We start from the raw sequence: 19,448 nt of genomic DNA, 5'->3' as shown, positions 1-19,448 counted from the left end.
TAGCTTTTTCAGGATCATGTGGTCATAGTAATCATAAACAAATATAAAGTGTTGAAAACTTGCTTTTTTCCAGGCTTTTTGCAAATACTATCTCAGTATTCCTCTAGAAAATCTCCCAGGGACTCCAAATCCAGATAAAGGCCCCTTCTGTGATCCCTAAGCCTTCTGGACTTCCTCTGACACATGTACTGTAGGATTCAAATTATCTGTATACTTGTCTATATCCTCTCTCTGGACTCAAAATTATGAAGGTAGAAGCAGGATCTGTTTTTTGCTTTGTCATGTTTCCAAGCCTCCAGAAAAATGCCTGTTACACAGCACTGCCAGTTAATAATTATTTTATGTTGAATCTCACAACGTTATGACATAGGTGGCATTTAGATCTAGTACATAGATGTATTTGTTTGTGTTGAGGTGAAATTCATACAACATAGGATCAGTAATTTTATTTTATTTTATTCCTTTTATTTGTTATTTTGCTTTTATTGAAGTTTGATTTGCCAACAAATAGTACAACACCCAGTGCACAGCCCATCAAGTGCCCTCTTCAGTGCCCATCATCCAGTTACCCCAACTCTCCAGCCACCTCCCCTTCCGCAACCCTTTGTTCTGTTCCCAAAGTTAGGAGTCTCATGTTTTGTCACCCTCTCTAATTATTCACACTCGTTTTCTCTCCTTTCCCTTATAATCCCTTTCACTATTTCTTCTATTCCTTGATGAATGAAACCATATGATGATTATTGTCCTTCTCTGATTGACTTACTTCATTCAGCATAATACCCCCCATTTCCATCCATGGCAGAGCAAATGGTGGGTATTCGTAATTTCAAATATTCAAATGGAGTAATATTCCATTGTATATATAGACCACCTCTTCTTTATCCATTCATCTGTCAAAGAACATCAAGGCTCCTCCCACAGATTGGCTATTGTGGACATTGCTGCTATAAATATTGGGGTGCAAGTGTCTTGGTCTTTCACTGCATCTGTGTCTTTGGGGTAAATCCCAAGCAGTGCAATTGCTGGATCATAGGGTAGCTCTAATTTTAACTCTTTGAGGAGCCTCCACACAGTTTTCCAGAGTAGCTGCACCAGTTCCCATTCCCACCAACAGTGCAAGACAGTTCCCCTTTTTCCACATCCTCTGCAACATTTGTTGTTTCCTGTCTTGTTAATTTTCACCATTTTCACGGGTCTGAGGTGATATCTCATTGTGGTTTTGATTTGTGTTTCCCTACTTATTTTTTTATTTGCCATTTGTATGGCAAATGATGTGGAGCATTTTCTCCTGTGTTTATTGGTCATATGTATGTCTTCTTTGGTGAAATTTCTGTTCATGTCTTTGCCCATTTCTTTTTTTTTTAAATTTCTTTTTATTGGAGTTCAATTTGCCAACATATAGCATAACACCCAGTGCTCATCCCATCAAGTGCCCCCCTCAGTGCCCGTCACTCAGTCAACCCAACCCCCGCCCACCTCCCTTTCCACCACCTCTTGTTCGTTTCCCAGAGTTAGGAGTCTCATTTTCTGTCACCCTCTCTGATATTTCCCACTCATTTTCTCTCCATTTCTTTTTTTTTTAAGATTTTATTTATTTATTCATGAGAGAGAGGCAGAGACATAGGCAGAGCAAGAAGCAGGCTCCCTGCAGGAAGCCCAATGTGGGACTCGATCCGGGGACTCCAGGATCACGCCCTGAGCCAAAGGCAGACATTCAACTGCTGAGCCACCCAGGCATCCCTCTTTTGCCCATTTCTGATTGGATTGTTCATTTCATTGCTGTTGAGTTTAATAAGTTCTTTATAGATCTTGGATACTAGTCCTTTATCTGATATGTCATTTGCAAATATCCTCTCCCATTCTGTAGGTTGTCTTTTAGTTTTGCTGACTGTTTCTTTTGCTGTGCAGAAGCTTCTTATCTTGATGAAGTTCCAATAGTTAATTTTTGCTTTTGTTTCCCTTGCCTTCATAGATGTATCTTGCAAGAAGTTGCTGTGACCAAGTTCAAAAAGGGTGTTGCCTGTGTTCTCCTCTAGGATTTTGATGGAATCTTGTCTCACATCTGGATCTTTCATCCATTTTGAGTTTCTCTTTGTGTCTGGTGTGAGAGAATGGTCAAGTTTCATTCCTCTGCACGTGTCTGTCCAATTTTCCCAGCACCATTTATTGAAGAGACTGTCCTTTTTCCAGTGGATAGTCTTTCCTGCTTTGTGGAATATTAGTTGACCATACAGTAGAGCCCATTTCTGGGTTCTCTGTTCTGTTCCATTGATCTATGTGTCTGTTTTTGTTCCAGTACCACACTGTCTTGATGATCACAGCTTTGTAGTACAACTTGAAATCCAGGATTGGGGATCCCTGGGTGGCGCAGCGGTTTGGCGCCTGCCTTTGGCCCAGGGCGCGATCCTGGAGACCCGGGATCGAATCCCACATCAGAGTCCCAGTGCATGGAGCCTGCTTCTCCCTTTGCCCGTGTCTCTGCCTCTCTCTCTCTCTCTCTCTCTCTGTGACTATCATAAATAAATAAAAGTTAAAAAAAAAAAAAAGAAATCCAGGATTGTGATGCCCCTGACTCTGGTTTTCTTTTTAACATTCCGCTGGCTATTCGAGGTCTTTACTAATTCCATACAAATCTTAAGATAATTTGTTCCAACTCTGTGAAGAAAGTCCATGGTATTTTGATAGGGATTGCACTGAATGTGTAAATTGCCCTGGGTAACATTGACATTTTCACAATATTAATTCTGCCAATCCATGAGCATGGAATACTTTTCCATCTCTTTGTGTCTTCCTCAATTTCTTTCAGAAGTGTTCTGTAGTTTTTAGGGTATAGATCCTTTACCTCTTTGGTTAGGTTTATTCCTAGGTATCTTATGCTTTTGGGTGCAATTGTAAATGGGATTGACTCCTTAATTTCTCTTTCTTCAGTCTCATTGTTAGTGTATAGAAATGCCACTGACTTCTGGGCATTGATTTTGTATCCTGCCACATTGTCGAATTGCTGTATGAGTTCTAGCAATCGGGGTGGAGTCTTTAGGTTTTCTACGTACAGTATCATGTCATCTGCAAAGAGGAAGAGTTTGACTTCTTCTTTGCCAATTTGAATGCCTTTTATTTCTTTTTGTTGTCTGATTACTGAGGCTAGACAACAACCTAGTATTATGTTGAATAGCAGTGGTGAGGTGGACATCCCTGTCCTGTTACTGATCTTAGGGGAGAGGCTCTCAGTGTTTCCCCATTGAGAATGATATTTGCTGTGGGCTTTTCATGGGTGGCTTTTAAGATATTGAGGAAAGTTCCCCTATCCCTACACTCTGAAGAGTTTTGATCAGGAATGGATGCTGTATTTTGTCAAATGTTTTCTCTCCATCTATTGAGAGGATCCTATGGTTCTTGTTTTTTCTCTTGTTGATATGATCTATCACTTTGATTGTTTTATGAGTGTTGAACCAGCCTTGCATCCCCGGGATAAATCTCACTTGGTCATGATGAATAATCTTCGTAATGTCCTGTTGGATCCTATTGGCTAGTATCTTGTTGAGAATTTTTGCATCTGTGTTCATCAGGAATATTGGTCTATAATTCTTTTTGGTGGGGTCTTTGTCTGGTTTTGGAATTAAGGTGGTGCTGGCCCCATAAAACAAGTTTGGAAGTATTCCATCTCTTTCTATCCTTCAGACAGCTGTAGTAGAATAGGTATTACTTCTTCTTTAAACTTTTGATAGAATTCCCCTGGGAACCCACCTGGCCATGGACTTTTGTGTCTTGGGAGGTTTTTGATGACTGCTTCAATTTCTTCCCTGGTTATTGGTCTGTTCAGGTTTCCTATTTCTTCTGGTTCCAGTTTTGGTAGTTTGTGGTTTTCTAGAAATGCATCCATTATGCTGCTCATAATACATTTTTAAAATCGTTTGTATTTCCTTGGTATTGGTTGTGATCTCTCCTCTTTCATTCATGATTTTATTAATTTTAGTCTTTTCTGTTTTCTTTTTAATAAGATGGGCTAATGGTTTATCTATCTTATTAATTCTTTCAAAGAACTAACTCCTGGTTTTGTTTATCTGTTGTACAGTTCTTCTGGTCACTATTTCACTGAGTTCTGCTCGAATCTTTATTATCTCTCTTCTTCTGCTTGGTGTAGGTTTTATTTGCTGGACTTTCTCCAGCTCCTTTAGGTGCAAGGTTAGCTTGTATATTTGAGGGTTTTTTCCCAATTTTTTGAGGGAGTCTTGTATTGCAATGTATTTCCCTCTTAGCACTGCTTTTGCTGTATCCCAAAGACTTTGAACAGTTGTAGCTTCATTTTCATTAGTTTCCATGAATCGTTTTAATTCTTTTCTAATTTCCTGGTTGACCCATTCATCTTTTAGTAGGATGCTCTTTAACCTCCACGTGTTTGAGTTTCTTCCCAATACCTTCTTATGATTGAGTGCTAGTTTCAAAGCATTATGGTCTGAAACTATGCAGGGGACAATACCAATCTTTTGGCATTGGTTGAGGCCTGCTTTGTGAACCAGTATGTGGTCTATTCTGGAGAAAGTTCCATATGTACTTGAGAAGAATGTGTATTCAGTTGCGTTTGGATGGAAAGTTCTGTAAATATCTGTTAAATCCATCTGGTCCAGTGTATCCTTTAAAACCCTTATTTCTTTGGAGATGTTGTGCTTAGAAGTTTTGTCATTTGTAGAAAGTGCTGTGTAGAGCAGCCCGGGTGGCTCAGTGGTTTAGCACCGCCTTCAGCCCAGGGCCTGATCCTGGAGACCTGGAATGGAGATCCACGTCGGGCTCCTTGCATGGAGCCTGCTTCTCCCTCTGCCTGTGTCTCTGCCTCTCTTTTTCTGTGTCTCTCATGAATAAATAAATAATCTTAAAAAAAAGAGAAAGTGCCGTGTAGAAGTGTCCTACTATTAATGTATTATTATCTAAGTATGATTTTACTTTTGTTATTAATTGATTGATCTACTTGGCACCTCCCACATTAGGTCCATAAATATTCATGATTGTTAGGTCTTCTTATTGGAAACACCCTTTAAGTATGATATAGTGTTCCTCTTCTTCTCTTACTACAGTCTTTGGGATAAACTTTAATTTATCTGATATGAGGATTGCTACCCCAGCTTTCTGTTGAGGACTATTTGAATGGTAAATGGTTCTCCACCCTTTCATTTTCAGGCTGGAAGCGTCCTTAGCTCTAAAATGAGTCTCTTGTAGACAGTATATAGATGGGTCTTGGTTTTTTGTCCAGTCCAAAACCCTGCGTCTTTTGATGGGATCATTTAACCCATTCACATTCAGAGTAAGTTTTGAAATACACCAATTTAGTGTCATCGTAATACCTATTCAATCCCTGTTTTTGTGGATTATTTCTTTGGGCTTCCTCTTTCTTTTACAGGGTCCCTCTTAAAATTTCTTGCAGAGCTGGTTTGGTGGTTACATATTCTTTCATTTTCTGCCTATCTTGAAAGTTCTTTATCTCTCCTTCTATTCTGAATGACAGCCTTGCTGGATAAAGTATTCTTAGCTGCATGTTCTTCTCATTTAGGACCCTGAATATATCCTGCCAGCTCTTCTGGCCTGCCACGTCTCTGTAGAGAAGTCTTCTGTTAATCTAATATTTCTCCCTATAACTTAAGAATCTTGTCTCTCGCTGCTTTAAGAGTTTTCTGTTTATCTTTGGAATTTGCAAGTTTCACTATTAAATGTCAAGGTGTGGAATGGTTTTTATTGATTGGGTGGGGGGACCCTCCCTATCTTCTAGATCTGAATGCCTGTTTCCCTCCTCAAATTAGGGAAGTTCTACAGTTCTACAGAGCTATGATTAGTTCAAATATTTTTTATGGCCCTCTGTCCCTCTCAGGGCTCTCTGGAATCCCAATATCCGTAGATTCTTCCTTCTGAGTCTATCATTTATTTCCCTTAACCTTTCTCACGGTCTTTTGTTCTTTTCTTTTTTCCTCATCTTTCTTCCTTGCCATCAACTTGTCTTCTATGTCACTCACTCTATCTTCCACCTCATTAACTCTTGTCATTAGGACCTCCAGTTTGGATTGCATCTCATTTAATTGATTTTTAATTTTGGCCTTTTTAGATCTAAATTTTGCAGTCATGAAGTCTCTTGAATCTTGTTGATAAGGATTTCTAAAGATTTAGTTATCCATTTCTTCCTGTTACAGAGAGGAAGAAACCCTTACAAATGGTGGTTTACCTCATAAATATAAATATCTTTTACAAAAAAGTAACTTCTACTCAGTTTTCTACTCAGTAGCTTCTTCTGTTTCTGCTCTTTCTTGAAAATAATCAGTTCAGGATAATCCTTATATCAGAGAGACATGGTGCCAGTGGAGCATGTGACTCTTAATGTTGGTTTCCTGAGTTTGATCCTCATGTTGGGTGTGGAGCCTATGAAAGAAAGAAAGAACGAAGTAAAGAGAAGAAAAGAAAAAGAAAAAGAAAAAGAAAAAAAAAGAAAAAGAGGCATGTTTTGAGGTGGCATTTTCTGGCTCCCCTTCAATTGTATCAAAGATTCATATCAATCTAACACAAACTCCCAAAAAAATAGCACAGGAAAGAACACTGACCAATATTACCTTGAGACTTATAAAAATAAACACAAATCAAGGAAAGAAAGAACACACTTCAAAAAAGAAATAAGTGAAATTAGAAACTATTTTGAGCTAAAGAAAAATGAAAATCATCAAACTTGTGAGATTGAGCTAAAACAGTATTTACAGAGAAATTGATAGCACTAAAGAACTACATTAGAAAAAAAAGAAAGGACTAAAATCAATGACCTTAATTTTTGATTTAAGAAAATATCTTAAAATATTTTAAAAGAACAAGTTAAACACAAAGTTTAAAAGAAATAACTCAATGTTTCATGATGGTTCACAAAAGACTCAAGTTATTTTAGCCACGTAAAATTATAATAATGAGATCATACTTAAAGTAGACAAGAAAATTTGGAAATCTGAACAATTTTCAAACTCCTTTTGTTTTTAATTGTAAATTCATTCCATTTATTGTTACATGTGACAGCATTTTACTTTCCTATTTGAAAGGATAAGGAATATTTACAAGTAAAATACATAGATTTAATTATTTTAGAAATAATAAATGAATAATCTGTGGTAATCCCATTTGGTTGAACTCACTAGAGTAAAGAGAAAGAAGAAAAACTATAGATGGAATTACCCACAAGGCAGGGTCAGTCTAATATTAGCCTTTCCTTATAGATTAGCCATCTTTAGAGTTATTCATTTGAGGTTTCATCCTCTAGATAATGGTTTATAAATGGAAAATTTGAGTATCTTCATTTTTGTTTTAAAAATTGGTGGGAGGGCATATTTTCCTTCTAGGTATTTATACATAAATATTGAGGCTGGCTAAATTAAAGTTCAATTATCTAATTGGATACAGATGTTAAAAATAAAGAAGTATGTATTTACATGGGAAGTTATCTCTAAGCTATTTTTCCAAGTATAAAAAGAAAGATGCAAATCAATGTCTATAACATGTTTTATTTTTAAACAAGGGGCATATATTTGTATATATAGACTATTTCTGAAAGGGCATATGAGAAATTGGTAACAGTAGTTTGTCAATTTTTTCATTTTCCCTTTCTCTGGTATTTCCACAAGAATGAGTTATTACAATAAAATGTAGTTAAAAATAAACATAGCTGTCTATAGAGAGAGAAAAGGGAAATGTAATGAGATTCTAACATTGGGGAATCTTTATAGGCACAAGTTGCCTTCTATAATTCTTGCAAATTTTCAGTAATTTGAAATTATTTCAAAATAAAAAGATAACAAAAAAACAACTAATTCCATAAATAGTTCTTTTAAATTCCAAATTTGGCCTATACAATTCTATACACCCAGCCTAATTCATGTACATGACCCATGTACTAGCTGGTACAATGACATAATTGCTCTGAGCCTTGGTTTCCTCACTCCAAAAATCAGAATGATTTTTATAGGGTTGTGTTTTATACATACTGAACGTCAGTATATATTATTATATCCTCTCTTCTCTATTTCTTTCAACATGCCCTTATTTAGATAAAATAGTATGAGAAGGCAAAGAAGCCAATGCATTTTGTGGTTCTATAAACAGGGGGCAAGAAATATAGTTGAAGCAGAGGTTGTCATTTTTGGCATTACAAACATAAAGACTATCTCTGTATTCAGTCACTTCCTTCTTCTTGTACTTCAAGACTTTAAAAACATACCTTTTTCTGTCAAGAAGCAGTTTCACATATTATAAAAAAAATTCTTGGCTCTGAAAATTTTAAACCTAGGTTTAGAAATAATAATTCTGAGGTAACTTATCTTCTTTAAATGTATACAAATTTTAATGTCATGAGTTTTGTTTTGTTTTGTTTGTCTTTAACAGGTTGTCCAGCTCTAGTGAGAAGTAAACCAAAGGACAAGAATTTGCCCTGCAGTAGATTCAACTTCAACCACACAAATGTGGACTTTAGGAGTTTGGTAGAGATTAAGTTTAGATTTAAGAATTAACAAATGGGTGAAACAAGTCACCAACTATGGTTAATGTTATGTGTCAACTTGACTGGGTCATGGGGTGTCCAGATATTTAGTTAAACATTATTTTTATGTGAGTTTGTGAAAGTGTTTCTAGATGAGATTAGCATTAGAATCAGTAGACTGAGTAAGGCAGATTTCCTTCCACAATGTGGCTAGGTATCCTCTATTTCATTGAAGTCCTGAATGAAATAAAAGGTATAAGAAGAGAGAATTCAGTCTCTGCCTAATTGGATGAGCTGGAACATCAGTCTTCTCATGTGTTAGGACTGAAACTGAAACGATTGGCCCTCCTGATCCTCAGGCCATAGTGTTCACACTGGAATTACATCACCAGCAATCCTAGGTCTCCAGATGACACATGGCAGATCATGAGACTTCTCAGCCTACACAAATGCATGAGCCAATTGCTTATCAATATTCTCTTTATATCTATCTACCTATCTTTAAGTATCTAAGCATCTGTCTGTCTTATTATTTCTTTTCTCTGGTGAACTCTAATATATCATGTTCTGTCAAATTTTATGGTAAATGATTAATTTTGTCCAATTCACTTTATTGAACACAATCATTTTTTATAAATTTATTTTTTATTGGTGTTCAATTTGCCAACATATAGAATAACACCCAGTGCTCATCCCATCAAGTGCCCCCCTCAGTGCCTATCACCCAGTCACCCCCACCCCCCACCCACCTCCCTTTCTACCACCCCTAGTTTGTTTCCCAGAGTTAGGAGTCTCTCGTGTTCTGTCTCCCTTTATTGAACACGATCTTTTCCAATTTGGACCATTCGTCATTTCTTGCCAGAGTTATTATAACACCCTCTTAGATGTCTCCTGACTTTGGTTTCACCTCCCTCAACTCCTTCTTTCACCACAACTACCATTATAATCTTCATAAAATAAAATTATTTCTCTGATTGAAGAAAACAAAACAATAAAACAAATTACAAAAGCAATTTGATCTATGTATTGAGCTTTTTCTTGGCTCCCCAGTGCCTTGAGAATCACTTTGAAAATTCTGAGAGCATGCAGAGCTTTCAAAACCTAGGCTATTTCTATTCCTTCATCCCTAGGTTTTCCACCCAACATTGCTTCTTTCACTTTTATCACTCTCTTCCTTATTTTACACTTACTCTTCATTTATCTTCAAATCAAAGTCACCTCTCACTTTTTCTTCCCCCTGCCTGAAATGCCTTCCTTCATTCTCCACCAAGTGAATTCCAACTCATCTTGAAGATGAGCTCAACTGTTCCTCTTGCATGAAGCTTTCCCTAACATCCCTGCAGATGTCCCATCCATGTTCCTAAAGAGTAATTTTTATCCCTCTTTCAAATCACTTATTGCAGGGCTGGACAATGTATTGTTTATGGGACTATCTTTCCCACTGAACTTCAAAAGCCTCAGTGACAGGTTGAATTAATCTGTGCTCCTGGCCTACACTACTACATCCTTGGTTTCTTCTTTTCTTTTTCAAAATTTTATTTATTTATTTATTTATTTATTTATTTATTTATTTATTTAGAGAGAGAGAGAGAGAGCATGAGGAGGGGAGGGGCAGAGGGAAAAGCAGACTCCCCGTTGTGCAGGGAGCCAGATGTGGGACTGGATCCCAGGACCACAAGATCATGAGCTAAGCTGAAAGGAGACAACTGACTGAATCACCCAGGTGCTTTTTCTTTACTGGGTACCTGCCATGTACAGAGTCCTGGGTTCTGGGGACACAGGTTTGACTATGACAGCAAAGATCTTTCCCTCATGGAATTCACTAACTGGAGGAAAGCAATACCATCAAACAACAATGTGTGTGTGTGTGGGGGGGGGGGCGGTGACAGAAGGAGAGAGAGAGAGAATTTCAAGGAGTGGTAATTGTAATGTTTATAGCAGCAATCTCCACAACAGCCAAACTGTGGAAGAAGCCTCAATGTCCATCAACAGATGAATGGATAAAGAAGATATGGTCTATATATACACTGGAATATTACTCAGCCATCAGAAAGGATGAATAGCCACCATTTGCTTCAATGTGGATGGAACTGGAGGATATTAGGCTGAGTGAAGTAAGTCAATCGGAGAAGGAGAATCATTATATGGTTTCACTCATACAGGGAATATAAGAAATAGTGAAAGGGATAATAGGGGAAAGGAGGGAAAATGAGTGGGAAAATTAGAGAGGGTGACAAAACATGAGAGACTCCTATATCTGGGAAATGAACAAGGGGTATGGAAGGGAAGAAAAGTGAGGGGATGAGAAGACTGGTGACGGGCACTGAGGGAGGCACTTGACAGGATGAGCACTGGGTGTTATATGTTGGCAAATCGAAATTCAGTAAAAAGATATATATATATATAATAAAATAAAAACAAACTAAAACATTGTGGTGGCATAAAAAACTTGTGTCTGGGGCTATAATCAAGAGGAAACCTCTGAGGATGTGACACTGAGCACAGACATGAGTGAGGCAAAGGAGCCAGCCAGGTGAAGACCTAGGGAAGCAAAACTTTAGGCAGAGTGAACCTCAAGTAAAAAGGCACTGTTTAAGAGAATCACTTTCCTCATAAGGTAAAGGGAAACAATCATACAACGCTATGTCAGCTGTGTTGTTGTTTTTAATCCTAATCCTAGATCAACTGCCATAAAAGTATTCTGAGTAAAAGGCTGACATGATTAAATTAGTTTTTTGAAAAAGATCTCTTTGCCTAAGATGAGGACAGTGAAACCAGCATGTGCCAGTTTCCATCCTGGGCTTCTCAAACACCAAAGTGAGGCCAGCACCAAACTTCCAACTTTAATGAATCACGACTAGATTAGCACAAAATTATCAAAGCACTCAAAGCAAATGCTATTGTGCAATGGAGCTTCTATGGAGATTTGTAAGGACAAGCGAGACTGGCAGCGACTGGGACTCTGCTGAGGAGGGAGCCCTCTAGTGGGTAGAAGTGATAGTGCAGTTTTGCTGAGGCAGCAGGGTGGGGCAGGAGGACTTGGGCTTGTAGCTGCTAGATGATGTGCCTGGGGTCCCACTTTCTCATCTTTGTCATAAAGAGTGTATGCTGAATCAGTGTGATTCCCAAATAGGTGTCCATGGACAGGGGCTGATCCAGGGATATAGAGTCATCTGGGGAGTTACTGGCAAATACAGACTTGCTTACCCTACTCCAGAAGATGAGGATTTAGTAGAGAGGCACTGGTGCAGGAATCTGCATTTACATGAACATTCCTGAAGATTTTCTGTAAGGTTAAATTTTGGGAGCACTGCACTAGGAGACTCTAAGGTCCCTTCATGCTCTAATAGCCTGACATAGAGTTGTCTTCAGAGATAACGTGGGGTGATTTCTGAGTGTGCTTCATCCAAAATGGCAGCCCAACATTAACTTTTAGGATGGAGGGATTGATTCCTGGAGGAGTTCTAGTTTTCAGATGAGGCAAACAGGCCCAGAGAAGAAACATGATTTGCCCAAGATTACACACCAGGAAGTAACAATTCTAGAAATAGTACCAGTTTCCTGACCTCCTGGTATTTAAGACATTGCAGGTAGAATATCCATTCCTGTTCCTGACATCTAGCAAATTCCCACTTCTTGGTCGTCATCTTCCCCCCAATTCCTACTCTGGCCTACTCTTTCTTTCACATGGAGACCCATTAGGTTTTGGACACTATACTTTGTTTTAAGAAGACTCAACTTTGACTCCATTAATATGAAGTTGAGCCATCCCTCCCAGTACATACAGAGAGGAGGGTAAGGTCAGGGGAGGCTGTAGGAAGGACCTCAGTGCTTCTTGAGTGTTGAAGATAAAATAAATGGCAGGCCATGAAGAGTGTGGCTGACTGGCTCATAGCACACTCATATCCATGCCTCAAGGAGAAGCAGAACCCAGAATTCCTCATTCCACACTGTCCCTCCTGCCCCCTCTCCAAATACCCAACTTTCTTACAGGGATGATATCATATTGTCGGAGAAGACCAGGACCTGAAATCATTTTGACTGGGGCAGGGAGTGGGGTGGAGGAAGGAAGGAGTAGATGCACTAATTTAACTAAAAGCCTCAAGGGAGTCTCTGTTTCAGGTTCCTCCCACCTCATCCACCATCCACCTACTGACCTTCTTCCTTCACCATCCACGCTTCTTTGCTCTTCCAGGGCTTTTGGGATCATCTAGTGCATATTTTCTTCAGAGCAGACCTCACTGACATAGTACAAGCCTTGGTCACTTGATCTTTGCTGGGCTCAGCCTCTTAGGGCTGCTTGCCCTACTCTAGGCCTGGGATGAAGTTTGGAGTCTGCCTTGAGGTCTACTCGAAATCCCCACGGCTGCAGCTCAGGACAGTGGCCTCTGGTTCTGGCTTAGGGTGGTAGAAAGCAGCAAGCTCCCCTGCCTGGTCACTGCTTTGATGAATATTTAGTTCAGGGCCTACCCTGGGACCTCAGTCCAACCTCACCATACACCCTGCACCCCAGTCCTGGAAACTCCCAGGCTCTCCCTCTTCCAACCACCAGAGGCCGTTAGGCTAAAAGACTCCACTTTTCTCAACTTCACCACCACTCCAGATCCTCCCTGGACAGCTCAGAGGAAAGATCGCTTCATAAACTCTTAAAAACATTTTGGAAACTAGCAGCTTAATCATTATATTATTCAATCAGAAGTGTTTTGGGAAAGAAAAAATGAAGTATATCTTCATTTTAAGTACATCTGTTGTTTTCAGACGCTATTATTTGTCAGTGAATCATCAATTTTATTTTTTTGTGTGGCTAAGACTATTTGTTCTAACTAAGGATCATGCATGCAGCTAAACTAATGTGCCTTTTGTGTAAAATGGAAATTTCAGTCCTGCTAAGTGTCATGATCCTAAGTGTGGTGGGTGAGTAATCTCCCCAGATGTTATGAGATACATCTGGGGGGAGTAGGATTGTGAGACAGTGGGATCAGAGCTGTCCTTGCAGGAACACTATAGCCCACAAGGGCAACCAAGGCATTATATGCATAAGTCCAGCCATCCCATGTGTAAATCCTCCCGTTCTGCCCAGTGCCACATTGATTGACCACCAGAGCAGACTAACTGCAGACAGAGAACCCTGGCAGCTCATGGTCCTACTGCTCCTGGCTCAGGCTGGCCCAAAGAAAATGTAGGACCACTGTGACAGGTTCGTCAGATGCTGGCCCAGGTGGGAAGCCTGAGTTGTGGGAAACAAGGGCCAGGAAAGAGACAGTTCCTAAAACTGGGATTCCTCCCTGAGGCCTATTTCCCCAGAGAGATCTCTCCTCAATCAGTGGGCTCACCTCCCAGGTTCCAAGGCACAAACAGAGGGGTGGGGTGGGCTTAAGGGGGCAGGAAGGAAAGGGGAGTTACCAGCATTTCTTAAAAGCCACCACTTTGGGAGATAAGTAATGAGACAGAATCACATCAGATGAATTGAGAGAGAAGGTGAGTTGCCAACTGAGGGTTTATGGCTTTGTGGCTACATCAAGTACAAATGGGGAGGAAATAAAAACTGAAATAGATTTGTCCTTTACACAAGGTTACTATGAAACTTAATTTTTCATATAAATGGACTGGCCCTGGTCTGTCCCCTCTCGAACTCAAGGTTTCTTTATGACTTTTACAGTTCCTTTTCCCTAAGTGACTGCCTACTTCTCAGGGCTGTGAGCTGACACCTACCCACCCCATCCCTTTCAAACCCCCTCCAAGCCATTTCCTCCTCTTTGGAATTCATCCTAAGGCCCTTACTCTTTAATCTTAGTGTAAGCAGCCTTGTTAATCAAATATTTTTTTACTTGCTAATTACTCACCCTTTTCAGACAGTCCAGGACATTCACTGGCACAAGAGTTCAGTAAAGTAAGGAACCCGTTAGAGCAAAAGGCAAGTTCTAAAATTTGCAGTGATTTGGCAAAGGTTTATATTTTAGTTCAAAAGAATTTCCACCATTTGCAAAGGTGTGTGTGTGTATGTGTGTGTGTGTGCGTGAGAGAGAGAGAGAGAGAAAGAGAGAGGGAGAGAAAAAGAGAATGAGAGAGAGAGAGAGAGAGAGAGGACAGAAACAGAGATTCTATCCTTGGGTAATAAAAGCCCAAGTGGCATGACCCTGAGCAAATAGCTCATTCATACAGTGGAAATATTGAGAGTAATACTATTCTCATAGGGTTGTTATGAAGATGGCAGTAAACAAGTAAACATTGTGTGTACAATTTCTAACCGAATGCCTTGCACTTAATTTTGCATATTTTTTCTTTTTCTGTTTTTTTTTTTTTTTTTTTTTTTCAGAGCTGGGAGTTGGGGGAACTTGTTAGGGACATAAAATAAGTCTGAGTTAAGATTGTGCAGTTCTAACTGCTTATCTGTAGTCTAGTTGTAAACAAGGTACAGAAGATATGGTAAGTGTCAACCAATAGCTACTCTGTTTTTTATCCATCCTCCAGGTCCAAGGGAAGGGGGTGAGATGAGCTGTCATTATGTGGGGCTAGGCCAACTGGGTGCTGTGTAAGGGAGAGCTGGCATGGACTCTGAAAGCCTGAATATCCAGGAAGGAGAGATAGATAGAACAGGCTCAGCTCCAGGAGGAGCTAGTGCTGCTGAAACAAAACATGTCTGAGAGCAGTGGAGTGTGCTGAAGGTGGAAAGCAAGCTTTTGGTTTCTAGAGGAGGCACTGAAAGCCATGCTGGGGACTTCAGGCAGAAACAAGATTGTGGGCTGTAGGAGCTGAGTGCAGTGTTGAGCCTGGGCATACTCTTCATTAGACACCATCATCTTGCAGTCAGTGCAGACTCCACTCATTCCTTCCATGCTCCCCTCATCAGACAGGACTGGTCTCTCAGAAGTCCTGGACTTATATTGACCCATTCCCCTAGAGGAAAGCTTTAAAAGAAAATTATATTACTACTGTGGTTTCCCTCATTTTTTAGTTAAATGTTTCTGAGCAAAACTCAAGATTAGCAAAGCAAACACCTTTGTCTTCTTGGCATCTTTGGGAAGAAATGCACTTTATTTTGGCTGCTGTTCTAAGTTATTGCTGTATTTTAGGGTTCTTCTGGATCCCTGACCATAGAAGTGACTTAATCTGGGCAGAACAGCCCCTTCCTCACTGGCTGCTGAGAAGCCTCCGTGGCTGGAATTCCAATTAATCCGTGGCTAGGGCTGCAGTTGACAGGGATTCATGTTCATCGTGCTGTGACATAAGCTAAACATGGCCCTCTTAGCCTCCCTGCCAGGCCTGTAATGCCCTGTGTTACCTCTACCCTCCTAATGTCCTCATACTCTCCTGCCCTGAGTGAATCTCTACACCTATGCTTGGAGGGGGCCTTCGTAAATATTTGAGGAATCTGAAAACGCAATTTTGTATGCCCAGAATAGGAGTAAGTGGGTAACTCACTTTCTCTGTTCCTTCAAGGGTCTGGTATGAATGTGTGCATGTTTGTATGTGTACACAGGTATGTTTCTCTGTGTAAATGTATATGCGTGTGTGAATATGTGTCTATGTGCATGCATATGTGTTTATGCATATGTGAATGTGTGTATGTCCATGCATCACTTCTTCTAGACTATTTATTTATTTATTTATTTATCCTCTTTAAATGTCGCCGTGATTTGATCCTATTTGGTCCACCCACCTTCCATCCAGTCCCCACCCCTGAAATGACACAGGGATGAGACTACTGAACCTAAGTTCACATTCTCACAGATTTTTCAGTGTACATGCCCTTGTATCTTATCCAGTTTTTACTCTTGTGTACGGATCTTACCCAAGATTAACCAAGCTTCATTCTGAGTGGACAGTCCCCAGAAGACTACTTATACTTCTGACATGAATTGCAAGTTTTGAGAGGTTCCCAAAACCACCTTTAATTTCGATAATTTGCTAGAAGGACTCATGGAACTCAGTGAAAATGGCTATACTCACAGACTCAGTTTAATATTTTTAAAGATTAATTTTTTAAAAATAGTATTTATTTGTGATAAACAGAGAGAGAGAGAGGCAGAGGGAGAAGCAGGCTCCATGCAGGGAGCCCGATGTGGGACTCAATCCCGGGACTCCAGGATCATGCCCTGGGCCGAAGGCAGGCACTGAACCGCTAAGCCACTCAGGGATCCCCCCATTTTTTTTATTTTAAAGAGGAGGAAAGGGAAAAGGGAGAGGGAGAGAGAAAATCTTAAGCAGACTCCTTGCTGAGTGTGGGGCATGATGCAGGGCTTGTTCTTACAACTCTGAGATCATGACCTTAGCCAAAACCAAGAGTTAGATGCTTAACTGACTGAGCCACTCAGGCATCCCTTTCAGACACAATTTATTGCAGGGTTAGGGTTTAAATTAGACGTAACCAAGGGAAGAGCCATATAAGGTATGTATAGGAGTAGTTCCAGTCTTTTTCTCTCCCTGTGGAATCTTGGCTAGCAAGCCAAGCCTTGTATGGCCAAGATGCATAACAACATGCACAGTATGGTGATGACCAGGAAAATTCACCAGAGCCTTTATGTTCAGGGTTTTGTTGGGGCTCAGCCACATGCTGCCTAAGTGGACGACTTTTAGGCTTTTGTCCTCCCAGAGGTCAGGTTGACACCATTAGTCTTTAGTTCCTCTGAATGGGGACACAAATACCATGTGCCCAAATCATAATCATGCTGTGTGAACAGTCCCATCACAAATCACATTGCTAGACTGTCAGTGGCCAAAGCTCTCAGATAAACACAATGTCCTATCAAGCAGGACAATCCAGGGACCTGAGATCACCTCCCACTGGCTGAGAACAAAGGCCAGACTTCTCTTTGGGTAAAGTTAATTCTCTACACATACCCCTGCCAACAGTCCCTGTCTTTGAAATTTGAGGATTGGGAGGAGTAAACAGCATCTCTTCAAACCGCTGGGTGACTGAATGTTGTCCTTAGGGCTGAGTGGTCCCTCCTAGCCAACCAGGAGGACTCTGGTCCTCTCTGCATGGAATTTATGCTATGACATAACAATCTTGGTTCTAAAAAGAGCCCTGGACATCTCAATACTTGCTTGTTTGGGGACCACAGAATTATCAAGCATGAAGCAGCTTACCCCCTAAGAACCTTCTGCTACCTCCAAGAAATAGATATGCAGGACCAGGGAAGATAGTGGCAGCCTAGGAGGACTGCAGGCTTACCTTGACTCATGTATACAACTAGATAACTATCAAATCATCCTAAATACCTCAGAAATAGACCTGAAGACTAGCAGAACAAACTCCACAACTAAAAGGTAGAGAAGAGGCCACATTGAAGAAGGTATGAAGGGGGGAGACATCATTTAGGAGAGAAAAGGATCATGACTGTTGCAGTGGAGTGGGAGCTGTGGTCACAGAAAGGGTAGAGAGGCAGACTAGCACAGAGGGAGGAAGATGAATCCTCATAGCAATTATCTTGGAAAGCAAGAGGGGCCCAATTTTGAGAGTTCTTGTAACCAGCAGGATTTAAAGCCTAGAGTTTTAAAGGTCAATGGATTTGGCTCCAGGAGACTGCAGAGGCATTGGTGCTAATCTTGGAAAGAAGGCAAGGCAAACTGTTTGCAGACATATAGTGTGGAAATAGCAATCAAAAGAATGCCTAGGGCACACAGTAGGGAGGTTATTTGCTCTTCTTGAAGCATGTCCCAGAGAGGTAGCATTCACAGAGAAACCCTTCCAGGAACAAAGGAACTTACCAGAACCTTTTCCCTCACCTGCCCTTTAGTATTAACACAGAGCCACCTGTGGCAACCAGCACAGTGCCAAAACTACTACCTAATTTTCTTACACTAAGTCCCACCCTACCAGGCTCTGGGGGAATCGTCCTTCCTAGTGACATTCTCCTCAGTCCCAGGACAGTGGGTACCTCTTTCAGAAGACTAGGCCTAACCCTTGACAGCAACACATCTCCAACCTTGGAGTTCTTGTTCATGAAGTTATTTCCCTAAGAATATAAGTAGCTGACTTTCCTAACACACAGAAGCAGGCATAGACTTAGACAAAATGAGAAGAAAGCGGAATTTGTCCCAAATGAAAGAACAGAACAAGTCCATAGCCAGAGAACTAAATGAAACAGATATAAGTACGATGCCTGATAGATAATTTAAAGTAATGATCATAAAGATTCTCACTGGTCTTAAAAGAGTAAAGTACATGAATGAGACTCTTAACAGGGGGATAAGGAATAACATAGCAGAGATACAGAGCTTAACAAACAACAGAAGAAATATGCTTGATGGATTACATAGCAGGCTGGAAGAAGCAGAGGAACAAATTAATGACTTGGAAAACTGAATAATGGAAAGCAATCAAATTGAACAAAAGAAACAAAGAAAATTATGCAAAACAAGGATAGACTTAGGGACTCAGTAATTCCACCAAACATAATAACATTCACATTATAGAAGTTCCAGAAGAAGAGAGAGAAAAGGGAGCAGAAAATTTATTTGAAGAACTAATAGCTAAAAGCTTTCCTTATCTGGAGAAGGAAACAGATATCTAGATCCAAGAAGCACAGAGGACTACCAACAAAATGAATAAAAGCAGATCCACACCAAGACACATTACAATAAAAATGGCAAAATATAGTGATTAAAGAAAAAAATTCAAAAGCGGGAAGACAAGACGGTAACATAAGGCTATCAGGGGATTTTTTTTTTTTTTTCAGAAACGTTTCAAGTCAGAAGGAGTGGCATGATATATTTTAAAGTGCTGAATGGGAAAGGTCTGCAGCCAAAATTACTATCCAGCAAAACTACTATTCAGAATAGGAGAGATAAAGTGTTTCCCAGAACAAAAATCAAAGGACTTCATGACTCCTAAACCAGTCATGCAAGAAATATTAAAGAGAACTCTGGGTGGAAAAGAAAGAACAAAAACGACAGTATGAAGATCTGAAACACAGAAGCAGTAAAAATGAATATTTTTGTAAAATATCAGCTGAGG

General features: G+C 40.1%; 1 long non-coding RNA gene across 1 annotated transcript; it reads right to left on the bottom strand.

Moving 5' to 3' along the window:
- Positions 1-467: 467 nt before the first annotated feature.
- On the bottom strand, positions 468-17,462 carry LOC112647622 (uncharacterized). Its single transcript, XR_003128385.3, has 3 exons — positions 17,330-17,462; positions 14,332-15,396; positions 468-6,399 (listed from the first exon to the last, which is right to left on the bottom strand). It is a non-coding gene; the product is annotated as an uncharacterized LOC112647622 (long non-coding RNA).
- Positions 17,463-19,448: the final 1,986 nt, after the last annotated feature.

This window comes from Canis lupus, chromosome 5 (assembly GCF_003254725.2).
Source record: "Canis lupus dingo isolate Sandy chromosome 5, ASM325472v2, whole genome shotgun sequence".
In the NCBI taxonomy this organism is placed as follows: domain Eukaryota; kingdom Metazoa; phylum Chordata; class Mammalia; order Carnivora; family Canidae; genus Canis; species Canis lupus.
The sequence above is the reverse complement of the archived record's forward strand: the minus strand, read 5'-3'. Positions and strand labels throughout refer to the sequence as shown.